General features: G+C 36.0%; 1 protein-coding gene across 1 annotated transcript in view; it reads left to right on the forward strand.

Annotated features, from left to right (window-relative positions):
* The window catches only part of SPRED1 (sprouty related EVH1 domain containing 1), a 121053-nt gene that overhangs the window by 1808 nt on the left and 106108 nt on the right, over positions 1–13137 (forward strand). The window lies entirely within an intron of this gene.

The following is a 13137-nucleotide window of genomic DNA, read 5'->3' on the forward strand; positions in this document are numbered from 1 at the left end:
TATCAGGGGCATAGAATATTGAGTGTTAATAATTATCCTTCAGCTGTATTGAGAAACACCATTTACGTTGATTTAGCAGTATTTACATGGCAGAATATGTTGATGACTTCATTCATTAACTTCTAGAGTGTCCTGGCTTAAGTTTTTGTTTATTTGGGCTGTTTGTTTTCCAAACGAAGTACGTTGCCTTTTAAATATTTTGTTTTAACGTAACGGCTGCCTGAAAGAATAATGGTGCGGTAACAGTTTTTACTGAGACCGGATTTAATTCCGTGCAGAATATTTGCATCCGTTCTCTTGTAATTAAGTTCAAGTTTTGTTTATCTTTGGAGGATTGGAAAGAGTTAAGAGAGTTAGGACTAGTCCTAGGATGCATTCCTTTAAATAAAGTGCATTCCTCGAGTCAGACCTTTTTGAGAGAACTTTAAAATTCAAAGCCTAGGCCTGTTTAACATAAAATAGCTTGAGAAATGCCAAGCAGCGTTTCTCCTCGAACCTCCACCCCCCTCCCCCCACCAGTACACTCTTCTGATGAGCGGGTGTGGGAGAAGGTAGATTGCTGCAGTGTCAGTGCAGTCTGGAAGCAGAAGTGGCCGCCATGTTCTCTCTCTTTTTGTGAATCGCCCTCATTTGCATAGCACACTCTTCATTCATAAAAAAATAATTAAACATCCATCACCTTGGACATTTTGAAAGGATTTCCCAGGACAAAAATTCAAAGCTTTGACTGTCTGTCTTCATGTAGCTTTTTGAGTTCAGGAAGTAAGGAGAATTCGAAGTTATAGGTTAAATTCAAAAACATACGCACACACAAACAACTACCCCTGTTCTCAGAATGTTGACACAGTTATGTGGGAAATATCAGTTCGGGGAGGTGCTGGGATCACGTGATCGCCTCCATTCATAAAATACCTGGCTGTCCATTCACAGTGCAGTACACTGTCTCACTGCCTTCCGCAGATTAGACCTACTTTGAGAGAGATCAAGAAGTATCTCAGATAACCCTTAGTTAGGGGAAAAACTGCTAAAAATCCTGAACGGAAGGACGATAATTTTTACTGGCATCTTTTAAGAAAGTAGCCTGGATCAAAATGTCAAATTCTGTTTTTAGAGATGGGAAAAGACTAATTACCATATTTAAAGTAAAATATTAATATTTCGTTTCTGGATACATCTAATAGAAAAACAAATGAGGGAATGTGAATTGACACATGAGTAAAATATATTGTTTCTAAATGGGCTCTTTTTCTAATACTTGCTATGGACAGATTAAGAATGCAAATTTTTCATGTAGTGATATTGGTGGATGATACTGCTGTTACACTGAAAATGAGTAAAAATTCCCAGTACTTAAATCCCAAAGATGTTGATATTTGAGACACCAAAAGGCAAGTTGGGAGGGTTGCCTTTTTTTTTTTAATTTAAAAAAATTAAAAGTTGTTGATGTAGGACAACTTGGAAACTACCTCACTCACCCAGACCTTTAGAATTCTATTTTCATAAATTTATCCTGCATTATTAATACGTTATTCCCTAGAGGCTCTGTTATATTAGTTTTGGTAGAACAAAAAAAATGTTTTAGCATATATATATTTTTTATGAGATGTTAACACTTCATGGGGACAGAACTCTTGGGGGTTTTATTAAAAAAAATTTTTTTTAATTCTAGGAAGTGTTGTGTTCATCTGGTAATCAGTTTTATTAGAGCCAACATTGTACATTAGCTAAGCAAAAAGTGTGAACTTCTTTGGAATATAGTTTTTATTCCAATAATTTATCTTATCTTTAGTATTTAATGTTTTGAAACAGTAGTTTATTACTTATCATTGTATATAGTATGAAGAAACAAAAGACATATGTATGTTATGGCACATGCCCTTAAAGCCTCAGCATTGTAAGACTCCCCTGTAATACGGATTTTATCTGGGCCTTAAATATATTTTTTTCTACCTTCTTTTCTCCTTTTTTAGAAGCCATAATCAATAGGAATTTATTTACATTAGACACTGTTCTTAACACTTAAATGTTTTTTCACCTGATTTCAACCTTTAAAAGAGTGAAAATCACCAATATTTTGGGAAACCATTAACTTTTTCTAGGTAACCATTGTGAAAAATCGAGTGAGGCCTTTAGAGGCCTCATTTTGAAATCCTCTAATATATGCTCTATTATTTGAAATTAGAGTTCTGTTTGGAGAAATAGCTCTCAGAAGTTGATTGTGAGTGTATTGTATATTTAATCAATAATTAAGAATCTATTATGTGTAAGAGTTTATCTTATGCAGTGCCAAGTTTGAGGAAGGGTTGGTAAAAGTCTCCTTTTCTTTTCCATCCTTCAGTAATAACTGGAACTGATTTAAAGTGTCATTAAAAAAAAAACAAAAGGGGCGCCTGGGTGGCTCAGTTGGTTAAGCGACTGCCTTCGGCTCAGATCATGATCCTGGAGTCCCTGGATCGAGCCCCACATCGGGCTCCCTGCTCAGTGGGGGGTCTGCTTCCCCCTCTGCCCTATTCCCTCTCGTGCTGTCTCTCATTCTCTCTCTCTCTCAAATAAATAAATAAAATCTTTAAAAAAAAACAAAAAACAAAAAACTTTCCTCCTTGCAAAAGTAGTAATTTCAGATAATGTACAAAACAGTCCTTAAAGGGAGTGAGTAATAACTATTTGTGTATCTGTTACTCAGATAACAAGTCTTAACATTTGATAAACTATAATCAAGCCTTTCCTATGATGTTGATGTAGAATCTTATTCATTTATTGGATTTTTACTATGTGCCATGCACTATGATGATTTTTTTCTGTATTATTTTATGTATATACATGTATTCTTTATAGAGTGGAATTGCATAGTAGAAACTTCATACCCAAATATATTGTGACCCTTTTCCTATGTCATTAGAACATAGTTTTTAATGGCTACATTATGGTTCAGTGTATAACATACATTAGTTTTAACCAGTCTACTATCGTTGGATAATCTTTTATTCCTGAACAGTGCTGCATTTGATCCTGAGTTCTGTCCTCATCCAAATCTTTTACTCTTTCCTTAAGATACTCTAGGAATGGAGTTAAAGGAGATGCAGACTTTAAGTTGCTTTCTGCTACATTGCCCTCTAGAAAAGGAAAACTCACATGAGAGTGCTTATGTCTTGAAATATCTGTCCAGTTCTCTTTGAAAACATTTTTGCCAATTTTGAAGGTGGAAATGAGATCTTGTTCCTATTTTTAAAATGTGCTGGATGGTAAAATAAAATTGATTAAAAAAACCCCCAAAACTTGTTAGGTTGTTTTGGGCAACCATGCTGTTTTTAAATATCATATTACAAATAGAATTAAAGTGATCATACAAAAGTTTTGCAGATAGTTTACTTAACTCTTACCAATTCTTATGTAGTATGGTGTAATGTAAAGAGCATTGGACTTGGAATTGGGAGATGCCTTTCTGTCCCAGCTGTCACTAATTATTCTGTGATTCTGGACAAGTACAGCCTCTGTGGGCCTCAGTTTGCTCATTTCATTAGAGCAATTTGAACTAAGCATCATTATAGGCCCTTCCTGTACTAAATTACCCTAAAATAATACAGTGATAGGCACATTACAAGCACTAGACTTGTAACATGTGTATTTGTTAATCAATTATTTTTTTGATTAATTTTATTATATTGTTGTTTTTGACATATTTAAGCAAATGAAAGACTTCCAGTAGAGATCTGGTAGGATACTGAAGTAAAAGCATGAATTTTGAAGAGGCAAGATAAAAAATTTGGAGACAATTGGTAGTACATTCATAATCTTCTAAGGTTTTATTATTTTGGGCTTAATAGCCACATGTCTTTGATAATATATATACCTCACAGATGGAGAACTTTGTACTGCTCTTTTTTTTTTTTCTTTTAAATAAATATGGCCTCTGGATGAATAAGAGAACATAAGGCTATTGGGCTTAAACACCAACTTGAGTAGTTCTAAAAGGAATACACTAACAAGAGACCAGCTCTCATGCTTTACTTAATGGCTAAGAAGTGTCAAAAGTAATACTTTTAATTTGGTTATTCATACTAGTCATATTAACCTAAGACGAAGGGATAATTTTACACTTAGTTTAAGAAGTTAACACAGATAATGAATTTTTTCATCCTTTAATAGTTAGATTTAATTCACTATTTATGACAAGTTTTATGTCTTAGCTGCATCTCATTTTAGAGTCAAGAGCCAGTCATTAGAAATCCCTGAGATGTTTTTGTGGCACTCAGAATGGTTTGAAATGAAAAAGATCTATTCATGTATTTCTGTTTAAATGTAGTTCATTATTTTTGTTAAAGCATAGTTCATTAGTAATGGATCTTAGACTGAGGTGTTAAATTGCTTCAGACATAGGGTTCTTAGAATTAAGAGTGTTTTTACTGATCTCTAATTGAAACTTGTTTACATTCATAATTGAAGGAAATTCCAACAAACCATAGCAGCATTAGAGATACTTGTGACAGCAGTTAGTTTCCTAGGGCTGCTGTAATGTGACAAAGTACCACAAACTGGATAGCTTAAAACAACAGAAATTTATTGTTTCAATTTTGGAGGTTGGAAGTCCAAAATCAAGGTATTGGCAGGGCCATGTTCCCATTAAACCGGTAGGGGAATCCTTCCTTGTCTCTTCCTGGCTTCTGGTGGTTGATGGCAATCTTTGGCATTTTTGGCTTGCAGCTGCCTGATTCCATTTTCTGCGTTCATCATCATGTGATGTTCTGCCTGTGTGTCTCTGTGTCTTCAAGCGGCCATGTGACACTAGTCTTATTGGATTAGGTCTCTTCTACTCCAGTGTGACCCCCTCTAAATAAATTACACTTGTAGTGACCCTATTTACAAGTAAGGTCATGTTCTGAGGTAGAGGGTTAGAACTCAACATGTTTTTTTAGAGGGATACTATTCAACCTATAACACCAATATAAGTCAGATTTTTTTTCTTATAGTACAGTTGCTCTTCATTTGTTACAGATTTATTGAAATAATGCTTTGAGTCGTCACTACTTTGAAGTTATAGTAGGGACGCCTTGCTGGCTCATTCAGTAGAACAGGCGATTCTTGATCTCAGGGTTGTGAGTTCAAGCCCCCTGTTGGCTGTAAAGCTTACTTAAAAATAAATAAATAAATGAAGTTATGGTTATTAAACCATTGGGAGAGCTCATATGTATCTTAATGTTAATAAAGCACGGATATTACTATGTCAAAATTAAAAATATTTTGATAGTCATTTCAGTATAATTGATTCTTTTATAATCCTATGTATTTTGTTTTAGGCCTTTAATATTATTCTGAGAAGGGGGATATAGCCTTCATCAGACGGCCAAAGAAGTCTATTGGCACAAAAGGTTAAAATCTCCTGCTATAGACAGAGGCCCAGAAGGCTGAACTCAAAGATAGAGTTTATAAAATTGGAAGATTAAGAAACATGAATGGTAAAATGAACAAGTCCAACATACAGCTAACAATTCCAAAAGAAGAGATCATGGAGGAGAGGAAATATTCAGAGATACTGGCTGAGAATTTTCAAGAAGTAGCAAATCAAACCCAATTCAGCGAACTAACTACGAAACAAAGCCTCATAGTCAAACTGGGTTTATCTTGAGATTTCATGAATGCATCAACATCAGAAAATTGATGTAGTTTTATCACATTTGAAGATTAAGGAAGAGAAATAATACAATCTTAAATGCCAGAAATGCAGTATTGTCATTCAGTCTCTGCCCATAATATGGAAGTAAATGTTTATGATTTATAGATTTATAGTATGTGTTCATAAATGTAGATTTATATTACTTTTCTCCTTCCTAGAATTTTAGACTTAATATTTCTCATTTAAAAAGAGGGTATTAGGGGTGCCTGGGTGGCTCAGTCGTTGGGCATCTGCCTTCGGCTCAGGTCATGATCCCGGGGTCCTGGGATCGAGCCCCACATTGGGCTCCCTGCTCAGCGGGAAGCCTGCTTCTCCCTCTCCCATTCCCCCTGCTTGTGTTCCCTCTCTCACTGTGTCTCTCTCTGTCAAATAAATAAATAAAATCTTAAAAAAATAAAAATAAAAAGAGGGTATTGGATTTGGTCAACTTTAGGATAGCTTTTAGTATAAGAGTTCTAGAATCCTACGTAATGTTCTTTGTACTTCTGAAATCCCCATTTAATATACCATTTCTGTTACTCATAAATGTAGGATTGACTGGTGGAAATTACCTTGTGTCTGAAACTTTTGAATTACCTTAGAAGGGCATTTTCTTTCTACATTTAGAAGGCAAAGAATAAGCTTTAGTGAATTCAAAAGTAATTGAAAATTAAATTTTAATACAATGCCAGTTTTACAATTTTATTTTTAAATTGTATGTGTATAACAGGGATTATAGTTTAGATAAAGGCCATTATGATTTGGAATGTAGACTGTAATTGTTTTCCTAGAAATATTTATAATGATACTCTTACATATGATTAGATGCATCTTGTTTGTTCACCTGATTAGAGATTATTTTAACAAATACAATTTTTGGCTTCTCTATATTAGTATCCTGTAGTAGGATTACAAAAATTTAGATGGAATTTAGTGAATTGTGGTTTTTCTGATACCACTTTATCAAAGTTAACATAACTTATCATATCAGAATGTTTTATTTGGCATAAAGTTACCAAACTTTTTTGTTGTTGTTGTGAATCACATTGACTTTTTGAGTTTGGAATTAGGGGTCAATTTTGGGTTTGCTCTCTTAATGATATGTAAAAGCATTTCAGAATTTTAGTTGCCTGAATTATATTTATGGATTTCTTAATTTTTCAGGACAGATACCATTAGTAACTTTTTCTTCAGGAATTTCAGTGCAGTGACATTTGAGTGTCTGCTAGGTACTTGACATTTCCTTAGCCCTGGAGATGCAAAGATAAGTAAAACCTGATAACTGCGTTCACTATCCAACAAGGGAACTAGATCCCTCTGAAATGTGATGTGGGTCTGTATATGAAGTTCTTCAAGGCTCAAGGAGAAAGTGATTATGCCTGGCTGTGGATGGCAGTGTGGGAGTTGTGTGAAGGAAGGCTTCAGAAAAGAGGTCGAATATTAGGAGTCAGTCAGAGATAAGGATAATGGAAAGGGAAAAGGCATTTCAAGAAGGGAGGGTAAAAACAAAACAAGAACAAGCATGAAAGGAGAAATGGAAAGTTGGGAGAAAAGCAGTAATTTTTTGGATACACTTATTTGCAGGAGTGGTGGGGGGAGAACATTATATCAAAAACTAATGATGTACTATACCTTGGCTAATTGACTTTAAATTAAAGAATAAGAACGTTAGAGGCAATTGTGGGAAGTCTGGATTTGTGCTTAAGTTGTATCAGCAACCTTGGGGCAAGGGTGCTGGCTAGCCCTGGCGTATGACACCCACAAGATGAACGTGGAAGAAGCTCCTGAAAATCAGTTTTTCTTTTCTTTTAAAAGATTTTATTTATATGACAGAGAGAGACAGCGAGAGAGGGAACACAAGCAGGGGGAGTGGGAGAGGGAGAAGCAGGCTTCCCACTGAGCAGGGAGCCTGATGCGGGGCTGGATCCCAGGGCCCTGAGATCATGACCTGAGCCGAAGGCAGATGCTTAACCACCCAGGTGCCCCGCTTTTTCTTTAAGTAGGCTCTACACCCAGTGTGGAGCCCAACGTGGGGCTCAAACTCACCACCTTGAGATCAAGACCTGAGCCAACAGGGCACCTGGGTGGCTCAGTGGGTTAAGCGTTTGGGGCTCAGGTCATGATCCCAGGGTCCTGGGATAGAGCTCCCCCATCGGGTTCTCTGGAGCCTGCTTCTCCCTCTCCCTCTGCCCGCTGCTCCCCCTGCTCGTGCTTACACGAGCGCTCTGTCAAATAAATTAAAAAAAAAAAAAAAAAGACCTGAGCTGAGATCAAGAGTCGGATGCTCAACCAACTGAGCCACCCAGGTGCCCCGAAAGTCAGTCTTTCTTGACAAGATGAGAAAATTTATTTTATTTGGTCAGTGATAACAATTTTGAACAGAGTCCTCATTAATTTTTCAGATAATGCACTGAGTTCAAAGAAAATATGTTCTTTGAGCTACCCTCCTTCACTCCCAACTTCAAGTCTTAGGTCAGTAAGGATACTTAATGAGAAGCACCAGTTTAAGTCTTTATCATGTAGGCAGTGCAGAACTACTAATTTAAGTGAGGGAGTGATACCAGATTTGTGTAGAAAGCTGAATACTGGGATTCACTGGGACAGTTGATTGAAGGGAGAAGAAGATGAACTACAAATAATGAGGAAGATGTAATAATCAAGGCAAAACAGCTGGAAGTAGTGCATTTGGAACTGTTGGGGATGAATTTGTGGGGCAGTTCAGATGTCCAGATGATTCCTTGACTGTATGTGAAGGAATGAGTAGAAGGAGTGTGGGACGACTTCAGCATTTTAAATTTGGGCCTCTGTGATGCTTTTAAATGGAGTGGGAAGAGGCAGAGGTTTTTAATGGGAGAACATCTCAGTTTTGGCTTTTTAAAGCCTGCCTACCTGTAGGTATCAAGGTAGACGATGTCTTATAAGGTGTTTTAAATATAGGTTTGGTGTTCCCAAAGAAGGTTGAGGGTAGAGTTAGAGGTAATGTCTTCGGCATATGTAATATTTGAACCAGGGGAAATTGCCCAAGAAGAATATTAAGTAGTAGTGGGAGGATGAATGGTGAGAAACAGCAATGTTTTTAAGAGACACTAAAAATTCTTTTTTATTATTATTATTTTTTATTATTTTTATTTTTTTTAAAGATTTTATTTATTTATTTGACAGAGAGAGACACAGCGAGAGAGGGAACACAAGCAGAGGGAGAGGGAGAAGCAGGCTTCCCGCGGAGCAGGGAGCCCGATGCAGGGCTGGATCCCAGGACCCTGGGATCATGACCTGAGCCGAAGGCAGACGCTTAACGACTGAGCCACCCAGGCGCCCTGAGACACTAAAAATTCTTGATAGGTAAGAGAGTTTAGAGGAAAAGTATTAAAGACAAAACAGGAAGTAATGAAGTAGAGACAGCAAAGAGTAAGGTTATACACATTCAGGGGAAAATTGGGAGTTGAGATTGTTGAGGTGATGTTAATAGTGGAGAGGAAGAGAAAAAAACATTTTTTTAGAAAGATTTTATTTATTTGACAGAGGCACAGCGAGAGAGGGGACACAAGCAGGGGGAGTGGGAGAGGGAGAAGCAGGCTTCCCGCTGAGCAGAGAGCCCAATGCAGGGCTCAATCCCAGGACCCTGGGATCATGACCTGAGCCGAAGGCAGACGCTTAACGACTGAGCCACCCAGGCGCCCCGAGAAAAAAACATTTAAGGAAAGGTTGGGTAAAAGGTAGAACAAAGTCTAGGAAAGAGAAGTCTATCAGACTGTTTTATTGTTTGTCATACGCTGTGCTAGATTTAATCCTTCTAATGACCATGGGAGCTAAGTATTATCCATAGTTTACAGAGGAGATAACTGAGACTTAAGAGTGGCTTAGTAACTTGCCCATAGCCACAAAAGGGAATAAGTGGTAGAACGGAGATCCAAATTGCATTGCATTTGTATCATACTGTATGCCATACAATTAATGGCCAGACTTGATTTTAAAGAAAAAAGGTTGAAGTGATATGGAGACACATATAACTGACGGCTGTTTTAAGGGACTGTAAGTTTTGGTAAAGTTAAAGAGCATGTAGAATAGAAGTGGGAAAAATCGAAAGATACTGATCAGAGAACATAGAGTCCAGAGTAATGACAGATGAGAGAATATTAAAGTAGAAAAAGTTGTTGGAGTAGAGGAGCCAGGATCTGCTAGGAGATTTATAAAAAAAGGTCAACAATATTTAAGTTGCTAGGTTGGATGGTACCAGGAGTTGAGGTGGAAAGGAATCTTGAGCCAGCACCAATGTATTTAATGTATGTGTGGATTGAGTGACTTAGAGTGGAAGTATGAATGCTGACATCTGCCTCTACTATTTGAAGAGACTGGAATTAGGATTTTGGAATTGGAAGTTGAAGATGGAGGGTGCCAGCGGGAGGAGGATAAGAGAGGGAAAGGTTTAGCTGGAAAGAGTTGAGAGTATTGGAAATGATAGGATCTCATGTAATAATGGTCCTAAGGAATGAGGGATGTTGGGAATTAGGGATGTTGGGAGTTAGAGAAAGGAAGATAGACATGTGAATAAATTTTCTAGATTGAGATTTTATTGAGAACTTTAAGGTTTTCTGAGAGACTAACCAAGATGGTGACTGATACTGTATGGTTTTATCCAGATACATTATACTGTCTTTGGCAGAAGGTTTTGTATTTTGGGGGGTACTCTAGTCTTAATGTAATCAGAAAGTCCTTTTCAAAACAAAATTCACTAATTACATTTTATGATTAACTTGGTGTTCAGAATTAACATGGTCCTGCAGTTACTGGTGACTGCCACATTAAGACTGTGGCAAATCACATAACATGTCTTTGTGCTTGATTCTCCATCTGTAAAACCAGGATAGTATGTCACTACTTCAAGGGATGTTAAGATAAAGTAACCTCCTCCTCCCCCAACATTTTTTGATTAGAGATAAGAGAATATTAAAAAGAACTTTTAGTTCTTGAGAAGAAAGGTACTATGTTCATGAAGTAATCAGTGCTCATTTTCATTTAGCCCAAGGTAGGGTTACTTTTAAAAGAGGATTATTGACTTGTTGGAAAAATTGTATTTCAAATTAAATGTTAAAGAAGCAGCTTTTTGTAAAAACTTAAAATCTAAAAATTCCAACAAGCAAAAAATAACAAATCTATGTTGTGAACATTTTCTTTCATGTTCTGAGCAAAGAATGTGAGAAGAGGTAGCTAGATTAGTAACTAGTGTTGGACAGGACGCAAGGCAAACACCTGGCTCCAGCCAGTTTTTTGTCTGATACTTAATACAACTAATTATATAAGGAGTATATTTCTAGAGTTTGCTAATTAAAGCAATTTTAATACCTGAGTACATTTTGGAAGTATATTTGACATCTGTCATCTTCAGTGGAAAAAGTCATCTTTCTCAGAAAAATATCATTATATGGAAGGCATAAAATCTATTTTTGTGGGAGAGAAGGTAGAGAGGAAGTTTTTTTTCAGCTTATTAAAATTTAGACATTCACTTTTTTGCAGCTATAATCAAACTAAGATTTCTACTTAATAGGTGAGATGGGCTAAATCTGCTAGTTAGCATTTCATTGCTCTGGATTTAGTCTGTTAACTTTAATTTGGGCAGGTAAAGGTCTGTAAACTTATGTTCATTTTAGTCACCAACAATGAAAGCAAAAATCTGTTTACATTTTCGTGTAGCCTGATTAGCTTATTATTCTGAAACTGTAATTTGTTAATTAAAAAATTGTTGCTTTAGATACATAATTACTGAAACTTGATTTAGGAATGAATTTGAAGTCTGTGAATTAAGATCTTGAATGAACATAAATCAGGAACTTAAAAATATGATGAAAATTATATATACTTTTTCTCTTAAGAATTATTTAATCCAAAAACCCAGACTTACTTAACTTAGTAAAAGTTAAGAACATATGCCAAATAACTTTAGTAACTATATCAAATTAAGATATTCTTCAACTCCATATTTTGATCACCTTAAAAAGAAAGGGGAGAGACACAAATGAATAAGACAAGCTAGCCTATAACCACCTTAGTTTTCCTTAGCAGTTTTTCGTCTCACTGCTTCAGGAAAGAGCAAACTTAGCTTCTAAGTGAGCCAAAAGAAAAATAATTTAACCTGAAGTTATATAGACCCTATTGCTGTCCAGTCTGAACCTGTATCATGTGTACAAGGTCACAGCATACACCACATAAAAGTAGTTTGACTTATAATTACTGGCTAACTTTGAGTCCCATTTTTACATTTACCTTGTCTCAAATCGATTTAACTAGATAGGAGGAAAACAGTGAAACTGAACTGAATTCTTTTGAGTGGTATGGTCTGAATATTTGTGTCCTCCTGGGAACCCATGTTGAAATCCTAACCTTCAAAGATGATATTAGGAGGTGGGGAGGTGGGGAGGTGGGGTCTTTGACAGGTGCTTAAATATTGAGGGTGGAGCCCTCCTTGAATGGGATTAGTGCCTTCAGAGGCTCCAGAGAGAGGGTTTGGAGAGATCCTAGCGCCTTCTACTATGTGAGGTCACAAGAGAAAAGGCCTCAGCTGTGAACCAGGAAGAAGGCCCTCAGCCGACCAACCATCCTGGCGCCTTGATCTAGGACTTCCCGGCCTCCAGAACTGCTAAGAAATAAATTTCTCTTGTTTATAAGCTACCCAGTCTGTGGAGTTTTGTTATAGAAGCCTGAATGGACTAAGACTGACTTTTCTTTGTTCTGGGGAGGACAAGGAGCAATAATTACCTCAAAGAAAGAAATAAAAAAATCAGCACAATTTTCAGTTGTTTCTAGTTCCATACATATAATTTTTACTTGTTTTAACAGTGTATGTACAAATGTTTATTCATTTTCACCTAATATCCTAAAAGAATTTCTGTGCTTATGCATAGTGTTTTTAGTAATTATTATATTTTTAATGCTTGTAATATTTCATCAAGTTGTACTATAAGTTTACACAGCTATTATCTTATTAGTGAAAACTTGGTTTCCAGCTCTTCGCCTTAATAAGTAAGTAACATTGTAATGAGCATTTTTTTTTGCATGTAATTGTTTTTTTTTTTTCCTTTCCAATTTCTTAGGATGAATTTACAGGAGGGAGATAACTATGTCAAAGAGTATTAAGTTTTTTTTAAAATTCTTGATACGAATTGCTGCTTCCAAAAATTCCTACCTTTTTTTTACTATTGTGGATTATTTATAAATGAAATTCATTCTCAGATTTCTTAGATTCAATTTTTGTTTTTTCTTTTTACTATCTTGCAGTTTTTTTGTATAGCTCCCAGCACATAATTGACAGCTAATATTTGAGTGATTATCAGCATTGTCTTAAAATTATCTTATGGATTTAGTCTTCAGAGCAACCATTTTATTTTTTTATTTTATTTTTTCCTTTTTGAATATTTTTTTAAATTTTATTTTATTATGTTATGTTAGTCACCATACATTACATCATTAGTTTTTGATGTAGTGTTCCATGA

The sequence above is a fragment of the Leptonychotes weddellii genome, chromosome 9 (assembly GCF_054177405.1).
Source record: "Leptonychotes weddellii isolate Sample4059 chromosome 9, ASM5417740v2, whole genome shotgun sequence".
NCBI lineage: Eukaryota > Metazoa > Chordata > Mammalia > Carnivora > Phocidae > Leptonychotes > Leptonychotes weddellii.